This window comes from Choloepus didactylus, chromosome 3 (genome assembly GCF_015220235.1).
Source record: "Choloepus didactylus isolate mChoDid1 chromosome 3, mChoDid1.pri, whole genome shotgun sequence".
Classification (NCBI taxonomy): domain Eukaryota; kingdom Metazoa; phylum Chordata; class Mammalia; order Pilosa; family Megalonychidae; genus Choloepus; species Choloepus didactylus.
The window spans coordinates 28,353,501-28,375,124 of NC_051309.1; positions in this window are offsets into that span (position 1 = coordinate 28,353,501).

The following is a 21,624-nucleotide window of genomic DNA, read 5'->3' on the forward strand; positions in this document are numbered from 1 at the left end:
CCTTTTAGAGGACAGACATATCTTTTAACTTCAACAAACAACAGTTTCTTGCTCAACTGTCAATAAATGTGATGCACTACTAAAAATTGTAATGTCTTGTTTAAATATATTGTTTTATTTAATTCTCACATAACAACACTTTGATGAGGGATCCAACTCAGTGATATTAAGTAACTTGTCACACAGTCTGTGAATATTGGAGCCGGAGTCATCCCTGGCTAGTCTGATTCCAAAATCACACCTCACTCACCATATTACACAATAACAAAGGAATAAATGGATGACAGAATAAATAAATTAAATTTGGTAGCAATGCTATCTTTATGCCCTTTAGGGAAGAAAAATAAAACAATTTTGAACTCAAAGCATTTTTAATCTAATAATAAAAAGTATTATTTTGCAAGCATTTACTTTTTGCTTGGTATTTCACAAACATTATTTTAAATTCTCATATCACTGCTATATACCCTTTTCTTGACTCTGGGTAAGCTTGAGTGTTTAAGCAATAAAGTATGGCAGAAATAATGTGATGTGGCTTCTGGGGTGAGATAATGATAGGTCATGAAGCTTCCACTGGATTTTCTTGGAATTCTTTCTCTCTCTGGAAATTCTTTCTTGGGATGCTTTATTTTGGAACCCCACCTCCATGCTGTAAGAGGCCCAAGGTTGAGGGGGAGACCCTGTGTATGTGCTGTGGTCAACAGTCTCAATGGAGCTTAGCCTTTAAATCAAACCAGTTTAGGTGGCAGATGTGAGTGAAGAAGGCTTCCTGGAAGTGGATCCTTCATCCCCAGCTTTTAGAGCTCACAAGTGTTTCATTCATCCCTGCATGTTCAAGTCATTTCAGCTGAGGCCCCAAACACCCTGGAGCAGACACACATCATCCCCACTGTTCCCTGTATGAATTACTGATGGAAAGAATCTAGAGTAGAATATGCTTTATTCCAATAAGTTTTAGGATTATTATTTTTTTTAATGCAGAAATAGCAACTGGAACAAAATTTTGTATCAGGAGTGGAGTGCTGCTGTAACAAAACCTGAAACATGTGGACTTGAAACTTGGTTAGGGCTGGAAGCTGAGTTTACTTTTCTCTATTTGGGCACAAACTATAATAAACAAACAAACAAAAAACTGATAATTTCTATTTCCACAGAACATTAGTGAAAGCCTGGTAGGGCTCCAGGAAGCTGTCAATGAGTACGTAAAGGAGAATGAGCAAAGCGTTATCAGAACCTAAAGGAAAGTAGATCCTTATTTTGTAGTGGTGTGCTTTGGTTTGCTAAAGCTGCTAGAATGCAATATACCAGAAATGGGCTGGCTTTTACAATGGTAAATTATTGGTTTACAAATTTACAGTTCTAAGGCCATGAAAATGTCCCAATTAAGCCACCAACAGGATGATATCTGGACTCTGAAGACAAGCTGCTGTCATCTGGGGTTCCTCTGTCATGTAGCAAGGCACATTGCTGGTGTCTGCTGGTCCTTTGCTCCTGGGTCTCGTTGCTTTCAGCTTTGGGTTCCAGTGGTCTCCTCTCTGAGCTTCTATGGGTCCTCTCTTGGCTTCTCCAGGGCTCTTCTCTGTCAGCTCTCTCTGGGTGTTTCTCTCTGAGCTCACTCAACTTTTTTCTGTCTTTTATTCTCTTCATAAAGGGCTCCAGTAAAAGAATTAAGACCTACCTTGAATGGGAATAATATAATCAAAATTGAAATAACCCACTCACAATAGGTCTGTACCCAAAGGAATGGATTAGAAGAACATGGCCTTTTCTGAGGTCCATAACAACTTCAAAACAGTACATGATGGAAAAAATCTAACAAAACTGACACCCGTAGTAATGTGAGAAATAGAAAATGTAGTAATGACAATGAACCGATGCAATTGATTAAGGGTATGACTAAGGATATTTCTAGGAAGAAAGTCAAAGTGTTAGCTGTTTTTTTTTTTTTAGCTGCATATTATAAGATATGGATAGAGATACATGAAGTAAAGAAGGAATTATTCAGGTTTCAAGGAGGATTTAGAGGAACTATAAAGGACCCATTCTTGCTGTGTTGGAAAATACAGCAATTTATCATTCCTAGTCTCCCCCAGGGCAGATAAAATTCAGGGAAGTCTCAGGAAAATGTGGTCTCAATGTAAAGAATACATCAAGGGTAGGGACATAAAACCTTTTGATAGGACCTCAGAAAGATTTTTTATGGTGCTTACGTTTCCTCTCATAATTCCTCTCAGGCAAAAGGCCTTTTTTATGGGTATACCTCACAGATTGTCTCTGTCCAACAATAAGGCTTCCAGAAATCTTATGGGTGTTGTTCTACAGAAGTCTCACACCAGATCTTATGGAGGGATGTGTGGATATGGCTTTTGTCTAATGAAATGGATTATAAATCAGTACAGAAAAAACTGACAAGTTTTTAAGATAACTACATTGGCCACATTGGCCAAAACACTACCAGGTTGAACTGAATGTGAGAAACAACAAAATGAAAAGAGTCTCTTGGATTCACATATTTCAATGAGCAAGGGGAAGGCTAACAAAATTGCTCAACGAAATGGTTATTTTTTATGGGAAAGAAAGGGTGACTAAAAGGGAAAATCCAGAGGCTAGAGGTTGGAGCTAAGATCAATGGAGAACAACTACCATAGACAAGAACAGGACCATGATCAAGGAACCAACATGTGTCCACCTGGAATTCAGAACTATTGTGATCCAGGGACAGTTATGTTCTCTCTATTAGGTCTTTATAATGAGAGTATAACCCTTAGACTATGCCCAACCCACCACTGCATTGTGGGTGGCTGGGTGGAAGAAAACTAGTTGTTTTAGTTCACCAGTCTTTTGGTTGAGAGGAAACATGCCTGATGTGTGTCATCCACATCTGGACCTGATTTAGATGACAAAATCCTGACTTTGCACCCGAGACTGATGCTCTCATGGGATGAGCCTTTTGAGCACTCTTGATAGAGGGTGAGTATTTTTCAAGTGGGAGGAATGTAAATAATTTGTGACCAGAAAGCAGAATATGGAGGTTTTGAAATAAGATACCCAAGATTCTTTCACATTCCTTCCCTGGCAAGGTGGTAACTGTGTCCCCTTTCTTTGACTCTGGGAGGGCTTGTGATTGCTTTGACAAATAGAGCATGGTGGAAGTGACACTAGGTGACTTCTGAGACCAGGTCATACAAAAGGCTTTGCAGCTTCTGCCTGGCTCTCTTGGAATACTTCTTCTCAGAATGCTCACTCTGGGAACCCAGCTGTCCTTCTGTCTAAACCAGATGGAGAGGGTGCTTGTAGTTGCACCTGTTCACAGTCTTAGCTGAGATCAGTTGAGCCCCGCCTTCATGTAATTTCAGCCAAATGTCATATCTGTGGGTGAAAAAGTCACCTTAGAAGTGGATGTTTCAGTCTTGATTGTTTTAGACCCCGATGCTTTGAGTCATCCCCAGGTATTGTGTCCTCCTAGTGGAGATGTCTGACAATGCAGAACAGAGAAAAACCATCCCTGTCCAAATGCCCAACTCAGAGAATTCATGAGCTTAACAAAATGGTTGTTTATTCCACTAAGTTTCAGAGTGGTTTGTTACAAAGCGATAGTAACTGGAACACTATGAAGGGACATTTTTTAATATTCTAAATTCAGTAGTAGCTAGCAGATATGTTGTAAGTAACAGGAGCTATAGTGAGCATAATTATATCTCCCATAAGTTTTACACATCTAAACTATTAAAGAAAAACAATATTTGCAACATCATATAAGTTGCATTTGTATTGAATGCATATGTATATACACACATGTATATGTATGTATGTATGTGTGTGTGTGAGTGTGTGTGTGCGTGTATATATATACATTTACAAGCATGCACCTGCAGAAACACACACAAACATACATACATATTCATCCAGGAGAGGGTTAAGCAATCTAATGTACTGACTTAAGCTTCACAAACATATTTTGCAATATCTCTTCCTGCATTCTCTGAGACACTTGTATTTCATTTTCCAGGAGTGATTTCAAGTCTATGCTGAGTCTATTACCTCTAAGAAAATAGTTTCTATTTAATAATGCTTCTAGTTTTTGTCCTTGAGTAAGAAAGAAGGATGGAAATCTAACATTCTTATTACCTCTTAAGACTGGATATTGGACACCAAAATGCCATCTCACCAAACAAATAAGTTTAGTAAAAGTTTATTTGTTTTCTGATCACAGCGAAACATGATCTGGTTGTCAGAAGTGCTAATTTATGTATCTCAACATTCTGAAACTTCTCAAGTTCAGAGCATCCTTGCTGACAAGAATCCAGACTCTTATAGAAGAGGCTTGTGTTATGTTTTTCTATTTAATTGTGAGAGAAGCACTGAATAGTCACTGAAAAAGAATTGAAAAAAATCTAAAAAGCAGTTCCTTAGAAGTGTTTCTTTTTCTACTTGAGACTTAACAAAAGAGAAAGAAAATATTGGTGTATTCTCTGCTAGAAGAAACTGTCCACAAACTGTAAACATGAATTATTCAGATATAAAGCAGTGTGCCATATATTAAAGCTTCTTTTATATTAGTTGAGAATGTTTTAGAATCAACTGAAGAAGTGGGATTATTTCAGAGGTAAACTAAGTCTCTGTCTGTTTGAGGAATATATTGTGCTCTTGCATGAAACACCATTAAAAATAATAAATCACGTTGATGGCAAAGGTTAAAGTAAACATCAGCCAGGGAGAATAAAGTTGGAATACTGAATCCAGATAAGCCAGTTCAAAGTGTGTAAAACCAAACATTTCCTCTGGATCCCTGGACGTTTTCTTCCAGGCTGCAGGCTGGGTCTGGTTATGTTTTAATATAATATAATATATAATGTCCCTACTGATTCAACGGTTACCTTCGTGTTTCACTCTCAGTGCTTAGGCAGCTATCTGCCCATCTTTGTTTCTTCTGCTCTGCTGTTTCCAAAGACAAGTAAATTAGCAAATTATGTAACAGACTTAGATCATGTCAGTTTTCTCTCTCATTTTTGTCTCAGAGAGTTGTATGCCTGGTGACACAGCTTGGGTGGTTTTAGGACTGGCTTAATTTTTCTCTTTCACACTCTACACTTCCTTACAGAGACCCTCCTTGATCTTCGATCATCATCTACAGGAGGCTTGCCTGGCTCTTTCTCTGTCTTAGCACTTTATCTTCTTCATCTGCTCATTATAACTTGTGAATTATTTTATGGTCTGTGTTTTGACCCATTTACTTTATTACAATAGACTCTCCACGAAAGCCAGGGCCATGCCTTTCTTTTTTACCTTTATAGCCTTGGAATATATCTTAGGCATTCCATATATATTTATTAAGGAATGAATGAGTGATGAGAAAACAGCTGCAATATGGGATTTCTTCCAGGGTTGTTAAATTTCTCTGATCAACAGCACTTAGTCCTTGTCACAGATTCTGAGTTATAACAGAATTCAGACGTTATAATATCCACTTCTGTATTTCAAGAATCACCTTCCATTTAAGATGACTGAATAAATCTCAAGTTATCTAATGAAAAAGATATTGCATTCTCTTCTATTGGCATGATCACACCTTTGTGGCTTTCAAGGAAGCCAAACAGGCAATTCGGGCAGATTTTCCAAAGGTTGTCTCATTATAATTAACTTTGATTATGTTTTGGCATAACTATCATCAAATGAATGATTTACATCATTGTTAACTAAGTCACAGAAAGAATGCAGACTTAGTTTTTACCCAGTACTTTCCATTGCCTATAGACAAATTATGTAAAACAAAACAAATCAAATCTTGACCTAATGTACAGTTCTGAAAAGGAACTAGTACAATAGAGCAGGGTTTAGATTTGTTAGTTCAGATATCTCAACTGAACTGAATCCTAAGAAGTTTAGATTGTGTTGGCTTTATTTTCATGCATTTCTTTGTTAGGTTTGTTCTGTATTGCACACATAACAGAATTTTATAAAATTCTAAAAGTTGGCTTCCACTAATCATTGAAACTATTGGAAATATGGTGTTTTAGTTTTCCTGGCTGCTAAAATATGTATCATATGATGGGTTGACTTAACAACAGAAATGTATTGGCTCACACTTTCAAAGGCTTGCTTTTTCCCAAGGTTTGGTATCTTCTGGCTGGCTGGCAATCTCTGGGGATCCTTGTCTTTTCCTTCACATAGCAATGGCGCTGGCAGCATTTTCTCCTTTCTCTTCCTGGTTCTATTGTCTTCTAGCTTCTGGCTGCTCTCTGTGGCTTATCTCTATCTCCTCTATCTCTATCTCTATCTCTACTCTATCTCTATCTCTATCTCTATCTCTATCTCTATCTCTATCTCTATCTCTATCTCATCTATCACTATCTCTATCTGTCTCTACCTCTCACTGAATTGCATTCAGTTTTTAAAGGATTCCAACATTCTGGATTAAAGACCTACCTGATTCATTTAGGCCACACTTTAACTGAAGGAATATCTCAAGAGATCCTAATTACAATGCATCAACACCCACAAGACAAGGGATTGGGCTTGAACATGCATTTTGTGAGGGGAGGGGGTGGTGTAATTCAATCCCCAACATATAGTGATACAAAGAGGTTTTCAATTCAGCTATACAGTAAATATTAGTTTGAGAAGAGATTATTTATCCACATTGCAAACAAATATAAGAAAGTTTTGGTGAATTGGAAGATTCTACTTCACATTATTCACAAAAATAAATCCAATATGAATCACAAACTTGTATCTTGTGGTAAAACAATAAAGATTCTAGAAGAAAACACATGAGAATATTTGCATAACCTTGGGTTCAGTGAAAATTTCTGGACAGGATGCTAAAAGTGCTAACAATAAAAGTATAAAATGATAAATTGGTCTTCTATTTATCAAGAAACATCATTTAAAAGGCAAAAGAATAGCTAAAGGCTATTCTTTTCAAAGAATATATTTTCTTTATATTCAAATATTCAAATATTCAAATATTCAAATATATTTCTTTATATTCAAAGAATAGCTAAAGGCTATTCTTTTCAAAGAATATATTTTGAAATATATTTTCAAAATATTTATCCAACAAAAGACTCATATCTAGAATAGATGAATTCTACAAGTCAAATACAAAATATAAAGAATTCAATTTAAGACTTGAAGAGTCACTTCATAAAAGATAGCCGAAAGAACAAGCACATGTAAAGGTGTTCATAATCACTGTTTATCTGGAAAATGCAAATTAAAAACACAGTTGAAAACCACTAGCCAATCATCAGTATGGTAAAATTGAAAAGAATGTCCACTACAAATGTAAGCAAGAATGAAGAATAATGGAAACCCTCATATATTGCTGGTGGGATGATAAATTGTTTTAACCACTTTGTAAAAAATGTTTTGCAGTATTCACTAAAACTAGAGATAAACTTACTCTCTGATTCAGCAATTTTACTTTTAGGTATATGCCCAAGAAATGAGTGCTTAAGGCCACCAAAAACATGTGCAAGGACTTTCGTGGCAACCCGATTGCTAGAGAATGGATAGATTGTGACATATTCATATTAGGAATATTCCATAGCAATAAAAAACAAACTCTGATAAGCTCAAAAATGAATGAATCTCAAAAAGATAATGTTGAATGGAAGAAGATAGACATAAAAGAATTTGTAGTGTACAATTCCAGTTATATGAAGTTCAAGATCAGGCAAATCTAATCCCTGAAGATAGATGTCATAATAATAATTACCTAGTTGAGCACAGGGGGCATGTATTAACTGGGAAGGGACTCAATGAAATCTTCTGAGATAATGGTAATGTCTTATACCTTGGTATGGGTTTTGATTACATTGGTGTATACAAATGTAAACAATTTATTATTCTGTACACTTAAAAGTTTTTTCTTTTTACTATATATAATTTATAACCCAGTAAAACAAAACAAAGCAAAATTGTATTGCTAGGATTTTTTTAAGTGTTATTTACATAAACAACCATAATTAAGCTATACTTAGTTCCATAATTTGGGTCAGATAAGATGTAAATAAATAATCAATCAATCAATAAGTAATAAATAAACAGCTAAAATCCTAAGGGACTCAGGGCATGTGAATACCAGAACAGTAGGTTACAGTGACAGGAAATGCAGTGGAAAGTGAGACCATAGGCATAAACATATTGAGCAGAAATGAAAAAAAAAAAAGGCTATTTGTATCAATGTATTCATGTACCATTTATAATGCTGCATATCTTATACAACATCTCCGGGTAATCACTAACATAGAACAGCATGGCATTAGTCAGGATCAAGTAACAGGAAAGGCAAATCAAACAGAATAAAACAAAAATAAAGAAAGACAATTTGTTGGCTCAAAAAACTGGAAAGTCTAACAGTAGTATGAGTTTTTAGTTCAGTTTGATTCAATGACTCAATGATATCAAATACCTTGCTCTTTTTAAATGTCTTCACTCTGCCTCTCTGCTGTATTCACTTAACCCTAATGAAACAGTGGACAAGACTGCAGGAATTCTAGTCTACACATTTTCATATCAAGACTCCAGAAGGAGAAAGAACAAGAGTCTTACCCTGAAGTTGCCAGAAAGTATCTTCTGAACTTTAATTGGCCTGAAATTTTCACTAGTTTATTAATGAAACAATAATTTTAACCAGTGCGTAAAATTACAACTGAAATCCATGCCCATCCTTAGAAACAGAGGACATTTCACATCCTAAAATAACTTGAGTGCCATGGGGGAGGGATTTTTGGACACCTGGATGTCAATTAAGTCATTCAACAAGAGAAGAAAGTATTTGAGGGGGATGGGAGTTGAGGAGCTATGACAAAGTTGCATTTAGATTATGTTTTTTCTCTGTCCCTTCAGATATTATTAATTCTAATTGCAGATAACTGAAATGTGAATCAGAAAATCTCAACATAAATCTTGTAAAGATATTTGATGATTCATGAATATGCATATATATAAGTCCCTTTTGTGATTATAGATAAAACTGTGATTTTATCTGCTTTCAAAAGCTAGTTTAAAATGCCTGAAGGTGTGGTGAGCTTTCCATGCGCACTGCCTCTGCAGCTTACCCTTCTGTATTCTCACCATGTTTTCAGAGGTTCATTCAGAAGACAGGAAAGATTGTAGCTGACAGTTGGATATAAAATGGAAGGTTCAGCTTTCAACTCCCCAAAAGACAACTAGATTAACCCGTTAATTAAACAAAGCTAATTTTTTTAAACCTACCTCAGTAAAGGAGAGTACCACCTCAACAGAATATTGGTAGTATCTCAGAAAGGAGAGGTCAGGGGTAGATATTTGCCGGAGATGGTACTCTTGGATCAGGAGCTATAAGGCAAGTCTTTTGATGCACAGATCTGATTGGGATTGGGTACAGTTTGTGATAAAATAGTTTTGATTTGGTCAACATATCAAAGCAAGAGTCTTGAAGTGAGATTTGATAAACAGTTGTTTGATGCATGAGCTGTTTGGCCAAGTAAACAATCTTTTGTTCCTACAGCAGGCTGTTTGTCCAGATGAGCAAGCTATTCGTTCAAATGAATTGCTTTTTAGGAAATTCCTGGAGCCAATGGTGAAGGTATTTATTCATTTGCAGCTTTATATTCTTTGCCAAGAGTCTCCTGGAACAAATAGGCAAGTCATGTTGACGCAAGTGGCCTTGGTTCTCCATCCTGAAAGTTAAGCTATGTGAGTGCTGGTGGCCTCAGTTCTCAAAATTAAATGCACAGGACAGAAAAAGTCATTTTGGTTTAAGAGTTTTGAAACCACTAGGATGGCGTGTGGGTCGATCAGAAAGGATGTCAATTTTGAACATGTTTCAGGTGTATTCAAAGATTTGAAGCTAGTGCAGAGTGTCAATATGAGACATATTTTTTTACCCAAGTGTATATATTGTAAGTTGCTGGTTTTTTTGTTCTTTGTTTTCTTTTCTTTTCTTTTTAAATCAAATCAATCAAAGTCCTCCACAGCCACAAGAGATTAAGAAAGCAAGCCTACTGTATTCCCATTTGAAAGTATGACCATGTGGGAAATCATTGTTTTGTTACTTGGCATTCTGGCTTATAAGGCCTAAGATTTACATGACCCTATTTTTTTTTTTTTTTTGTTCCAATCCCCGCTCCATATGGATAATAATTAAATAAATGTGGTCCACCTGCCTTCAAGACGATAGAGTTTGATGATCCCAGGGTATCGTCATTGGGTGGCTGGTCCCTCAGCATACTTTCTCCTTCCATGATATAAGGCAGCTTAGTCACCATTAGCCTGTGTTTCCACATGGGCTAACAGAGTCACATTAGCCTGTGTTTCCACATGGGATTTGGACAGAGAAGAGTATGCAGCGTCTATCTGAGTCTTTCTCTAATACCATAGGCCCTGAAATATAAAAGAGAAAGGCTTAGCTGAGTTGAGGACATCAGGTCAGAGTTAAAGGATAGTTTTCGAGTTGCTGAAGGGCCGCTATTGCAGATGGGGACAGATACCTTCCATTCATGAAGGCTTTCAAAGCGATAGGTGCAAAAACCAGAGAACACATCAAAGGAAGTACTTACCCAACCCCAGAAATCCCTGGATTCTGTTAGTTGTGTTTTGAGGACCTCTTACTTTAGAACTACTAAAACCTTTTTGACGTCTCTCAATATTCTTGCTGGTTAGGAAATGGAACTGTCCTTCTTAGGTTGTCTAGAGTCCTAACACAAGAAATGAGGAATGATTCAAGATCAGATGAATAAATCATGATATTATCCAGCTAGAAAGCAAACCCCTTGTCTAGAAGGTCTCTCCATGGGTGGAAACATATAGGGAAATTAGTTGGAATTCATATTCCCAGCTCTTTGAAGGTTTATAACAGTAAGTATCATGCGCCTTGGAGAATAAAGTAGAATTTCAAGGGACACTTCTGAAGAAAGCTTCTGCAGCTAGATCCAAACTTCATTCCACTCCTACCTTCTCCCTCACTCAAAGGCACTACATGTGGCTTCGATTTTGATTTCTCTTTCCTCTGAATAGCACATTTTACTCTTTGTATGTGATTTATAGGAGTACGTCATTATGTACCTGACTTCTATCATGATTATATATGGCCTTTTCCCATCTCGTACAATATTTGAAATCCTTTAAGACTTGATGCATTTATACAATTTTTAATAGGTACCAACTAGGTGACAATTCTTTGATAGTTACTAGGGAAACCAAAAGGAAGACATCAAGCTTGGTCTCAAATAGCTTATTTTACAAATCTGCATTTTACTGTGATTCTACCTTCTCAAGTCTTTCACACCTTGTCTTGCATAATATAATATTCCACGAATATCTCTAGCCTTTAAAGTTAAAGGGGCTTTAGTGTTTAAGAACAGTGACTTTAAAGTCAGTCATCATATTTGAGTTTAAACCAGTTCCCCTAAGGTGAATCCAGAGACCACTTTTAAAATTCAATACGCATCTCATAAGTTTTTACAAATATAAGTGAAGTAAAGCATATAAGTTGGTTAGGATAGTATGTGGCATATAGTAGGTGCTCCACAAATGTGAAGTCTTATTAATCAATATTATCTAGTTCAGGGTTTGCAAATTTTTTTTTTTTTTTTTTTGGTAAAGAGCCAGATAGTAGATAGTTTTTACTCTGCAGGCCATTTGTTCTCTGTTGCAATGACTCAACTTTGCCATTATAGCACAAAAGCAGCTGTGGGCAATGTCGAAACAAAAGGATATGACTGTTTCCCAACAAAACCTTCTATGTGAATACAGGTGGCAAGCTGGATTTGGTGGGTGGGTCATTTTTTTCAGAACTCTGACCTAGCTCCACTCCCCAAATTTATGGAAAAGGAAATTAAAACACTAGCAGAAGAGTAAATTATCCCACATGCCATGTACACATTTGTTGTGTATTTTATTTCTACTATCATCCCATTGTTTGAGATACTGTTGGTAAGTTTATATAAAGCAGCCTGAAATTTCCTGCCAATTCCCTTGATGAGATAACTAACTTTTCATTTTACTACAAGACTTAGGTCTAAATTCTAAGGCAATAACAATAACATCATTATTTGCCTCTCAGATGAAATGGACTTTTATTTCAAAATGTTGAAGACTAAGAAAACTGTATTGTACCAACTAGATTGGAGTGAAATTCAGTTTTCATTGACCACTGTGTTCACTGTAGAAGTCTAAACAGTGTACAAAAGTCTAAACGTTGCTGTGCTTCATTTTATATTCTATTTCAAATATTACAGGTTTTCTTCTCTTTTGATGTAAACATATTTCTGCATTCTTTCTGATTTCTTCCTGTAAGCACCAGTGTAACAATGAACAAAATGGTCCCTGTGGAAATTATAATAAATAATCAAGTAGAAAATAGCTTCACATTTTTAGTGGAGGTCCATGCTTAATACTACTTCTAGTTTTGTATCCATGACACATCCAAGTCACATCCACATTGACTTTTTTGTGTGTGTGCAAACTCCTTTTCCAAGTTATGTAAGTGATTTGCAGTCAGGATTGAGAACTCACATGACAGTTTAAGGGCAATCATTCCTGGATGATAATCTGTCCCCTAATACTAGGGCACAAAAGGATTGGTCTTAATATTGACATACTGTCCAGATGACTTTTTTCCTGAGGCTATAAAAATTGCCAAGTTCCATTAAGTGAAAAAGTGAAGTATGGAGCTGTGTGTATAGAATGTTAACCTTTTAAAAGGGATGTGTGTGTGTGTGTGTGTGTGTGCACCTGAAGAAGGATAAAGAAACTTGTAAGAGTGGTTGCCCTGAGAAAGCAAACAAAGGAATAGCTGCAAGAAAACTTTTGCTCTGGTTGCCATTTTGTAATTTTTAAATTTTGCGCTGTATGTTTGAATAATCTTAAATTATATTTTTAAACAATCACATACACCCCATGCCCAAGACTCAGCTTGACTCTACTGCTCACATTCTTTGGGTATTGGACCTAGGCTTTTGAACTTTTAAATGATCAAGGTGATTGTGATGCTTAGCTACATTTAGGAACTGCCCATATATATCACTGATTTGGTACTTACTGCCTTAAATGGAATCTCTCACATGAGAAAATGATTTTAGCCCCCTAATCAGAGAAGTATGTTGGGATATATCTTAGACTTTTTTGTTTTTCCTATAATTCCCAGTCTAGAGAAGTTATCTCATAAATATTTGTTGATGAGTAGAGTACAGATGGATAATTCACATTTTTTTCTACAATTCATTCCTTTGTGAAAGGATTTTTAGAAATATATGTAACAGTATTATTATGAGATATGTAAAAATTACCACTTTGAACATATGAAGGGCTAAATGAAAACAAATGACAACTATAAGATACTCTCACCAACTTTTTTTTTTTAATGGCATGGATATGGTTAGTCTCTAAAGGTCTAATGGTGAAGTCCAAAGCTAAGACAGGACTCAAGATAACTCAGATTTCATATTCTACAGGAATAGGGGAAAATAGACTTTGGATACCAGCTTCCACAGAAGCCCCGTTTTCTTACAGAGAACAGAGTAAGCCCTTTCCTCAGAAAGAAAAAGGTGACAAATATGGTGCTCCCATAGTTCCCAGTTTTCTCTTCTGCTATGCTTCCTATGTTTGTTAAAGTGTTTGTAGAGATAACTGATGCTTTTGTTAAGGTTTACCACCAAACACTTGATTTCTGACCAATTCTTCTTTCAGATACAATACAGCAATTATTCCACTTCCAATCCAGAAGCCATCTGGGATCCCTGAGCAGTTCTTTGGGTGCTTTCAAAATTTCTCAGGATCCTGATGTTGCCATGGCCCTCTTCTCATACCAACAATCAACTACTTCAGGAGTAGGGTGGGAGGGTGAGCTTCACATGGTACAATTTGGGGATATCATTTCTTGTTTCCTTGTGTGTTTTTGAACTGTGAGGTAGATGTAGGTCTAGAGCCTGGAACCTAGAGCTTTGGGATGTTCAAAGACCAAATCCTTTCTCTTGCTCCATAACAGTTTTGCACTGTACCTGTTTTTATTCCCCTCATTTTACAGAGGGGGAAATTGAGGCTTGGAGAGTGAAGTGATTTGCCAGATATCACATACCAGAGGAGATGGTAGTTCTTGTACTGGGGGTTACTGAGTGGGTCACTAACCCAAGGGCACTAGTAGTGCCCAGCTAGAAATGGCATCTCTGACAGGCATTACCAGGGACCCTCCTTATTTTCTGTGCAAAAGGAAACCCTGGAGGGAAAGAGCCAGCCACAAGACAGGGAATTGAGGGTGTGGGGACATCAGCCCAGGTGACTTTTGTGAACAAAAGTCATCCCCATATAATAATGGAGTCTTTTGTTATGATTATGCCTATAACAGTCAATACATTTATGCCAAATGCTTTCTGGAAGGGCAACCCAACAGTGGTCCAGCCATCTACTATTAAAAAGTACATAAAAAAATTAGAAGCTTTGGCAATTGTGGTTTTAAAACCATCAAATACCATCAGTATATGAACAGAAATATATTGTGTGGAAGGTTGCCATGTGCCAAACATTTTCCATTTCCAGTAGTCTTCTTCCTTTTAACAGTTCCTTGCATCCATCAAGTATCATTTCCCTTCAGCCTAAGGAATTTTCTCTAGCATTTCTTTTAGTTCAGGTATTTTGGGTTATCATTTCCCTGGGCTTGTCTGTCTGAAAACTATTTATTTGACCTCCATTTCTGGATGGATTTTTTTATTTTTTTGGCTTTTTTTTTTTAATGGGGATTTATTAGTTTACAGATTTACAGTTCTAAGGCCATGAAAATGTCCAAATTAAGGCATCAAGAGGAAGAGACCATCTCTGAGGAAAGGCTACTGGCATCCAGGGCTCTTTTGTCACATGGGAAGGCACACGATGACGTCTGCTGGTCCTTCTCTCCTGGGTTCTGGTTTCAATGGCTTTCTCTCAAAACATTGCTGGGTGTTTTCTCTCTCTTATCCTCATAAAGGACCCCAGTAAAGGGATTAAAACTCATCCTGTATGGGCCTGGATTCATCTCAATTGTACCAAAAGGTGCCACCCACAATAGGGCTGCTACCAGAGGGATGGATTAAAAGAACATGACTTTTTTATGGGGTACATAACAGCTCCAAACCATGGATGGATATTTTTATAGGGTATAGAATTCTAATATGATGATTCTTTTATTTTCAGCACCTGAAAATGCCACCTTATCAGTTGGCTTTTATAGTTTCTGATAAAAATATATCAATTCCGTTGTTACCCCTTTGAGGATGATTGTCTCTATTATCTGTATTCATTTAAGATTTTAAAACTTGTCTTTGTTTTTAAACAGTTTGAAACTGTGCCTTAACCTGCTATGTTTTTTTGCATTTATTCTGCTTAGGGTTTGCTAGGTTTTGAATCCGTGAGGTAGCATCTTTCATCAGTTTTGGAAAATTCCTGGGCATTAACCATCTAATCATGCTTCTACCTCATTCCTTCTCTCTCATTTACTACTCAGAATCCCATTATACTTATGTTAGAACTTTTGGCCCTTTCCCATATGTCTTTTAAATTCTGTTCTTCTTCTTCTTCTCTTTTTTTTTTTTTTTTTTTTTTCATTATTTCTGTAGAGGGATCCTTCTTGTAAGAAAACAAGTTGAGCATGGAGTTACACCTTATGAGAGGGAAAGCTATCAATCTACCCATTTTAAGGCAACCTGAACTTCCTAGGCCTTTCACCTTTAGTCTTGCTGTGCCCACAATTTTGTCTACTTTTTGTCAAAAGTAGAAAAAATAAGATGCTATGAAATGTTGGGGGAAAAATGTTATGAAAATTGGAGATCAACACAGGAGGGGCAATATTGGAATAACTGTTTCAGAAATATAGAACAGATTGAATGAGGGGAATATGTATCAATGAAATAGTATCAAATTTCCCAAAACTAGGGGTCATGGGTCCAGTAAGTCACTGGCTAAATGGATGAATGAAACCTACACACAGATATCATTGTGAAACTAAAATCTCCCAGAGAAGGCCATATATGAAGGGTTGAGGATGAGATGGGCATTAGATTTCTCATGATCAATGCTGGTGAGTAAAAGGTAGTAGAAAATTGACCCGAAATTTTGGGGAGACAAGCAGAATCACGTTCAGGTATGCTAGTGAGGGGTTTTGCTCTCAGGTTGTTTGATTGTCTAATGGCAATTATATTTTCAAATGGCAATAGTAGAAAGAGATTGACAGGTCAAGCATTGAAATAGTTTGGGTTAATAAAACAGAATAATGAAAAAAATTCACATAGGTTATCAATTTCAGAAAAATCAGCAATATTCTCCAAGACAGATGGAAGTGTAAACACCATTGTCCAAAATCTCACTAGTAGATGTAGAGTTGACAATCCTGGCTGAGTGAATGGGGTCTCATCATATTTTCTGGAAGAATTTGGCTTTTTTTCAGGGACCTTCTCATTTTGGACAAATACACTTGATCAATTTCAGAGTTACACAGTACCTATATGATTACAACTTACAAGAGTAAGTTCAGTCACAGATAAGCCTTCTCATCCATCACCTTGGCACCTTTGGGATAATGCAAGCTAGTTCAAATGCATTCCAGAATTCAATGATGGGAACCAGGATATGGGTCCATTTTTCAGGGATCTCCAAGAGTCATGATAACAAGCCCTTGACCCAACTGTGAGGTTTATTTGGCCATTCACCAGAATACGCAGTTTTATGGAAATCCATATTGTAGAATCAGATTGGAAGTTAACTTCTGATGTCTCCAGGAATCAGCTTTAACAAATAGTCAGACCCATTATAGCGTGACTGTAGCTCTCCACCTCTGACCCATACTGTGGGTCCTTACAGTCTCAGTTCTTCAGACTTAGATTTTTTCCCTCTTAAACAACTTTCACATCCCCAAAGGCAGGATAAATATAATAACAATTTGCTATTTTTACACGTATTTGAAATATCCAAATCATATTTTAAAGTATAAAAAAATCCTATGTAAGGCTTATACAACAATATATTTTGCTTTGCTCTTGTACTATTTTATCATTTTTGTCCCATGCAAAATCTTAATTTTATACCTTTTTATATTTTGTTATTGATTGGTTCTGGATTTGCTGCAAAATTTCTAAAGTTATAATGCTACTCTTCTGTAAAATTCCTATTTTTCATCTGACCAAATACTCTGCATGTGTATTTAATTAGGTGTCTTATTCACATGCATGATAAACTTATACTTACATCATACCTCACACTCTCCTAATTCAAAATGAAAACCATTAAGCCACAAATTATATTGGTGTACAGTGTCATTTATATCATGTACTTGTATTTTCAATCACAATGGGAGGTTTTGAGGTAAATATCACTTGGTTCACTGTTTCTCATTGGCTCCAAATTGTGGCTATGTTAATATTATCTTATTTTAAAATAAAATATGCTAGGGTATATTTAACATACAATAAATTGTATCAGTTCAAAGGGATTTAATACATGTAAGCACTCATGTAAATACCACTATGTTTATGATACAGAAACTTCTCATCACCCCTCTGCCCTTTGCAGACAATCCCACCACCCACTCACCTCCAGCCCCAGGCAACAAGACTTTCTGTGACTGTTTTGCTTGTTCTAGAATTTCAAATAAATTGTCACAGAATATATATTGCATGTTGTCTGGCTTCTTTGATTCAACATAATTTTTAAAATATTTATTTATATTATTGGATGCATCCATAGTTAAAGCTTCTAGGAACATTTTTCATGCAAGTCTTTATATGGACATATGCTTTCATTTCTCTTTGATAAATACCAAGAATATAGTTGCTGTGTTATATGATAACTGCATGTTTATCTTTCTAAGAAACTGACCAACAGTTTTGTAAATCTTTTATGACATAAATGGATGACAGATAATTCAATCTCATTCATGACTTTACTTACTTTCTGTTTTACTTAATGGTGTCTTTCAAAGACCAGAAGTTTTAAATTTTGGTGAATTCCAATGTATTATTTTTCTTTCTCTGTTTCATGAATTTGTTGTGTCCTACTTAATCCAAGGTCAGAAATATATTCTCTTATTTTTTTCTTCTAAAAATTAGAAGGAATTTCTTATGTTTCATTCTATAACTTAGGAATTACTGGATAACCCATTTGGTTATCCAAGAATTCCAGCATCATTTGTTAGACAGGTTATCATTCCACTATTGTATTATATTATTACCTTGACACTTTTGTCAAAAATCAACTGACCCTAGATGTGTGAGTCTATGTCTTGTAGTCATAATTTGATTCATCTCTATGGATATTCTTACATCAATAATACATTGCTTAGATTACTCCAGCTTTATCATAAATCTTGAAATTAAATAGTATACATTCTCTAACTTGGTTCATCTTTTCAAAAACTTTTTACTCTTCTTATTTCTTTACTTTTATATGTAAGTTATAGATTTACTTCATCACTTTTAATAAACAACCCTACTGTAATTTTATCTAGGACTATATTAAATTTATAGATCAATTTAGTGCAAATGTCATTTTAACAATGTTGAGGTTTTCACTCTATGAACATGGCATATCTCTTCATTTATTTAGGTCTACTTTAATACCCTTGTGTTAGTTGAGGTTCTTTGTTTAGAGAGAGAGAGAGAGAGAGAGAGAGTTTCTGTCGGACTTGGCTCATGTGATCCTGGGGACTGGCACATCCAAATTCCATAAGGCAGGCTACAAGTTGGAAACTCCAGTGAAGGTGAGTTTAAGTTTCCCAGAAGTTGGCTGACTGAAAAAAGGCAGAAATTCTTCTTTATGAATTCTGAAATCTTCAGTTCTGGCTTTAAAACCTCCAATTGACTGAATGCAGAGACTCCTCTTTGTTCAGGGAAATCTCCATTGTGGATTATAGATGCAATCAGCCGTAGATGCGATCAACTGGCTGTAGATGAAAATCCATCTATGAAATACCCTCACAATGGCCATAAAGCCAGTGCTTGCTTGACTAAACAACTGGAAACCATAACCTAGCCAAGATGCACATGAAATTAACAATCACAATCCCTTAAGAAGATCCTGTGATTTTCACTGTCTAAGTATTAGTTCAGCTATATTATTTTCCACTCAAGAATCCATTTTGTAGCTTTCCAAATATTGTTTCTGTTTTATCCTTTCCTATTCTCTTCATCTTTGTGTGCAATCTACCATCTTGTTAAATTTAGTCTTAAGTATTCTTTGATTTTGTATGCTATTGTAAGTGGGATGTTTTAACTTTCATTTTCCAGTGGTTTGTTATTAGTATATAATAATAAAATTGATGTTTGTATATTGACCTGATATACTGCAGCAATTGTTCAATTTATTTACTAGTTCTAGAAGCAGTTTTATGTAATCATTCAGAATCTCTGTGTACATTATTTTTTCATCTGAGAAGAAAGACAGCTTTACTTCTTCCTTTCTGGTATGTTTTCTTTTTATTTCTTTATTTTTACTTACTGCACTAAGACCTCCAGCACAATGTTGATTAGAGATGATGAGATCTGACATAATCATCTTTTTTTCTAGTCTTTGGGGGAAAGTGTGCTGTCTTTCACTAATGGGAATTATGTTACTTGTAGATTTTCCATAGATACACTTTATCAGTTTGAAAATTTTGCTTTCCAGTTCTTAAAATGCTGAGAATGCTATCAAGCATGAGTGTTGATGTGTACTTATTTTGTATTTATTGACACAGTCCTGTTTTTCCTCTTTATTCTCTTAATGCCATAAATTGCATTAATTTTCACATAATAAATCAAGCCTTCATTCTTGACATAAATCTCACTTGGTCATGACATTTTACTTTATATATTATATAATTTTATAATATATGTATATTTCTGTGTGTGATTTGCTAGGATTTTTTTTATCTTTAAAAGCTGTTGCATTTTATTCTATATGCAGCTAAATTTTATGTGGAGTAGGTTGAGTTTTTTGAGGTTTATTTTTAATTTTCATTTTCATAGGTCTCAATTGCGCTTTAGTCTTATAAATAAGGTGTGACCATTCTGAGGCTCTACTAAATATGTCAGGATTTCAAAAATGTCTCTCCATTTCTACTGCATGGAACAGGGACATTTTCCAGCCCTTTGTGAGCTCTGGGAACTGTTTTGTGTACAGCACTCCATTAGTTTTCTCAAGCCTCATGGAGTCTCACCTTATGCATATATAGTTTTGTTCTCAGCAATAGACTCAAGGGCATTCTTATACAGATTTCTGGAGCTCTTTCTCTGAATAGTTTATTCCTCTTTGTTAATCTTCTCTGCAAATTGTGTCATTTTAGGTAGCCCAGAGTCAGAATCTTATCTCATGTCTGTGACATTATCGTGCTCTGTTTGGGTTCTTCCTCCATACTCCACAGACCTAAAAATAACTTCAGGCAAAAAGTCAGAGTTATTTTAGGGCTCACCTCATTTGTTTCCCTTCTATAAGTTCTGTGTTAACCTGTTCTTCAATGTCTAAAAATACATATTTTTATCTTTTCTAGTTATGATGGCAGTGGGAGCATAGACAATCTAGTACCAGTTTACCTCCCATAGCTGGAAATAGAAGTCCCTAATGTTTTATATAATTTGGCAGATTTCCATCAATTTTACCAGATGATCTTCAGTATGATCACTCTGGGAAAACAGCATTAAAAGACAAAATCCAAATCAAAAATATAGTCTGGTTCTGCCATGTCTAATGTGTCCCAAAGCCATCCCTATCTGTGACCCCTGTGAACGTGGCTCTAGAATCTCAATATTGATCCAGACAAACTTTAAATTCTGTGTTCATAAATATTTCAGATATTGTTTCTAAAGCAAATTTATGCTCAGGATTGAGTGCAAACCCATTGGCCCAGTTATTTTTGTTTGAGCTGTCAAATTCCACAAAGACATTGCACCATTCCATGAAGTCCCAAACTTTCAATGTAGTTGTGGATCAGAAACTCACCAAGGGTTCCTGCTTACTCAGCTGTGTTTCTCTTTTTTATTTTTCTGAATCTTAAAGCTATGTCTATCTGGTTCAAGCCTTTCAAACTGATTTCAGCTAGAACTGATCACATTGAAATTTTGCAGTGGGTCATTGAAAATGATTATAATATACATGTTGATGCTGTTGGGGTTAGTTAAATTGCAGGTGCTATAGGTTTAGTCGGGGTACAAATTAGGAATCATTGGGTCCTCCAGGATACAGTCAGAGGCTTTGTCTTTGTGTAAAAGCAAATTATGTCAGTGTGCTACACCGTTTATCATCATTTACAAATAAAGTTTAATACTTTAATTCAACATGCACCTGTTAGTTGAATATGATCTTTCTCTGGTGTTCGCTAAAATCATTTACAACAGCAATGTTGTTTTTTGATACAATATATGCTATTATATGTCTGACACATGGCTACTAGATATGCTTTATCCTACTCAGGCTCTCAGCATGAATTGTCATTATTCTGATGTGTTCTCAAACATACTATGAGATTTACATTTCTTGGTATTTTCTGACTGGTTTTATTTTCTCATAAAATTTCTTTCAGGGTCCTTGGGAGAAAATAGAAAAACCAATAAATATCTTACTTTCAATTTTTTGCCTAAATATGTTCCATTTCTCTTGAAATGATCGTTGTCCACCCAGAGTAGTAAAGTAGGCAGATCA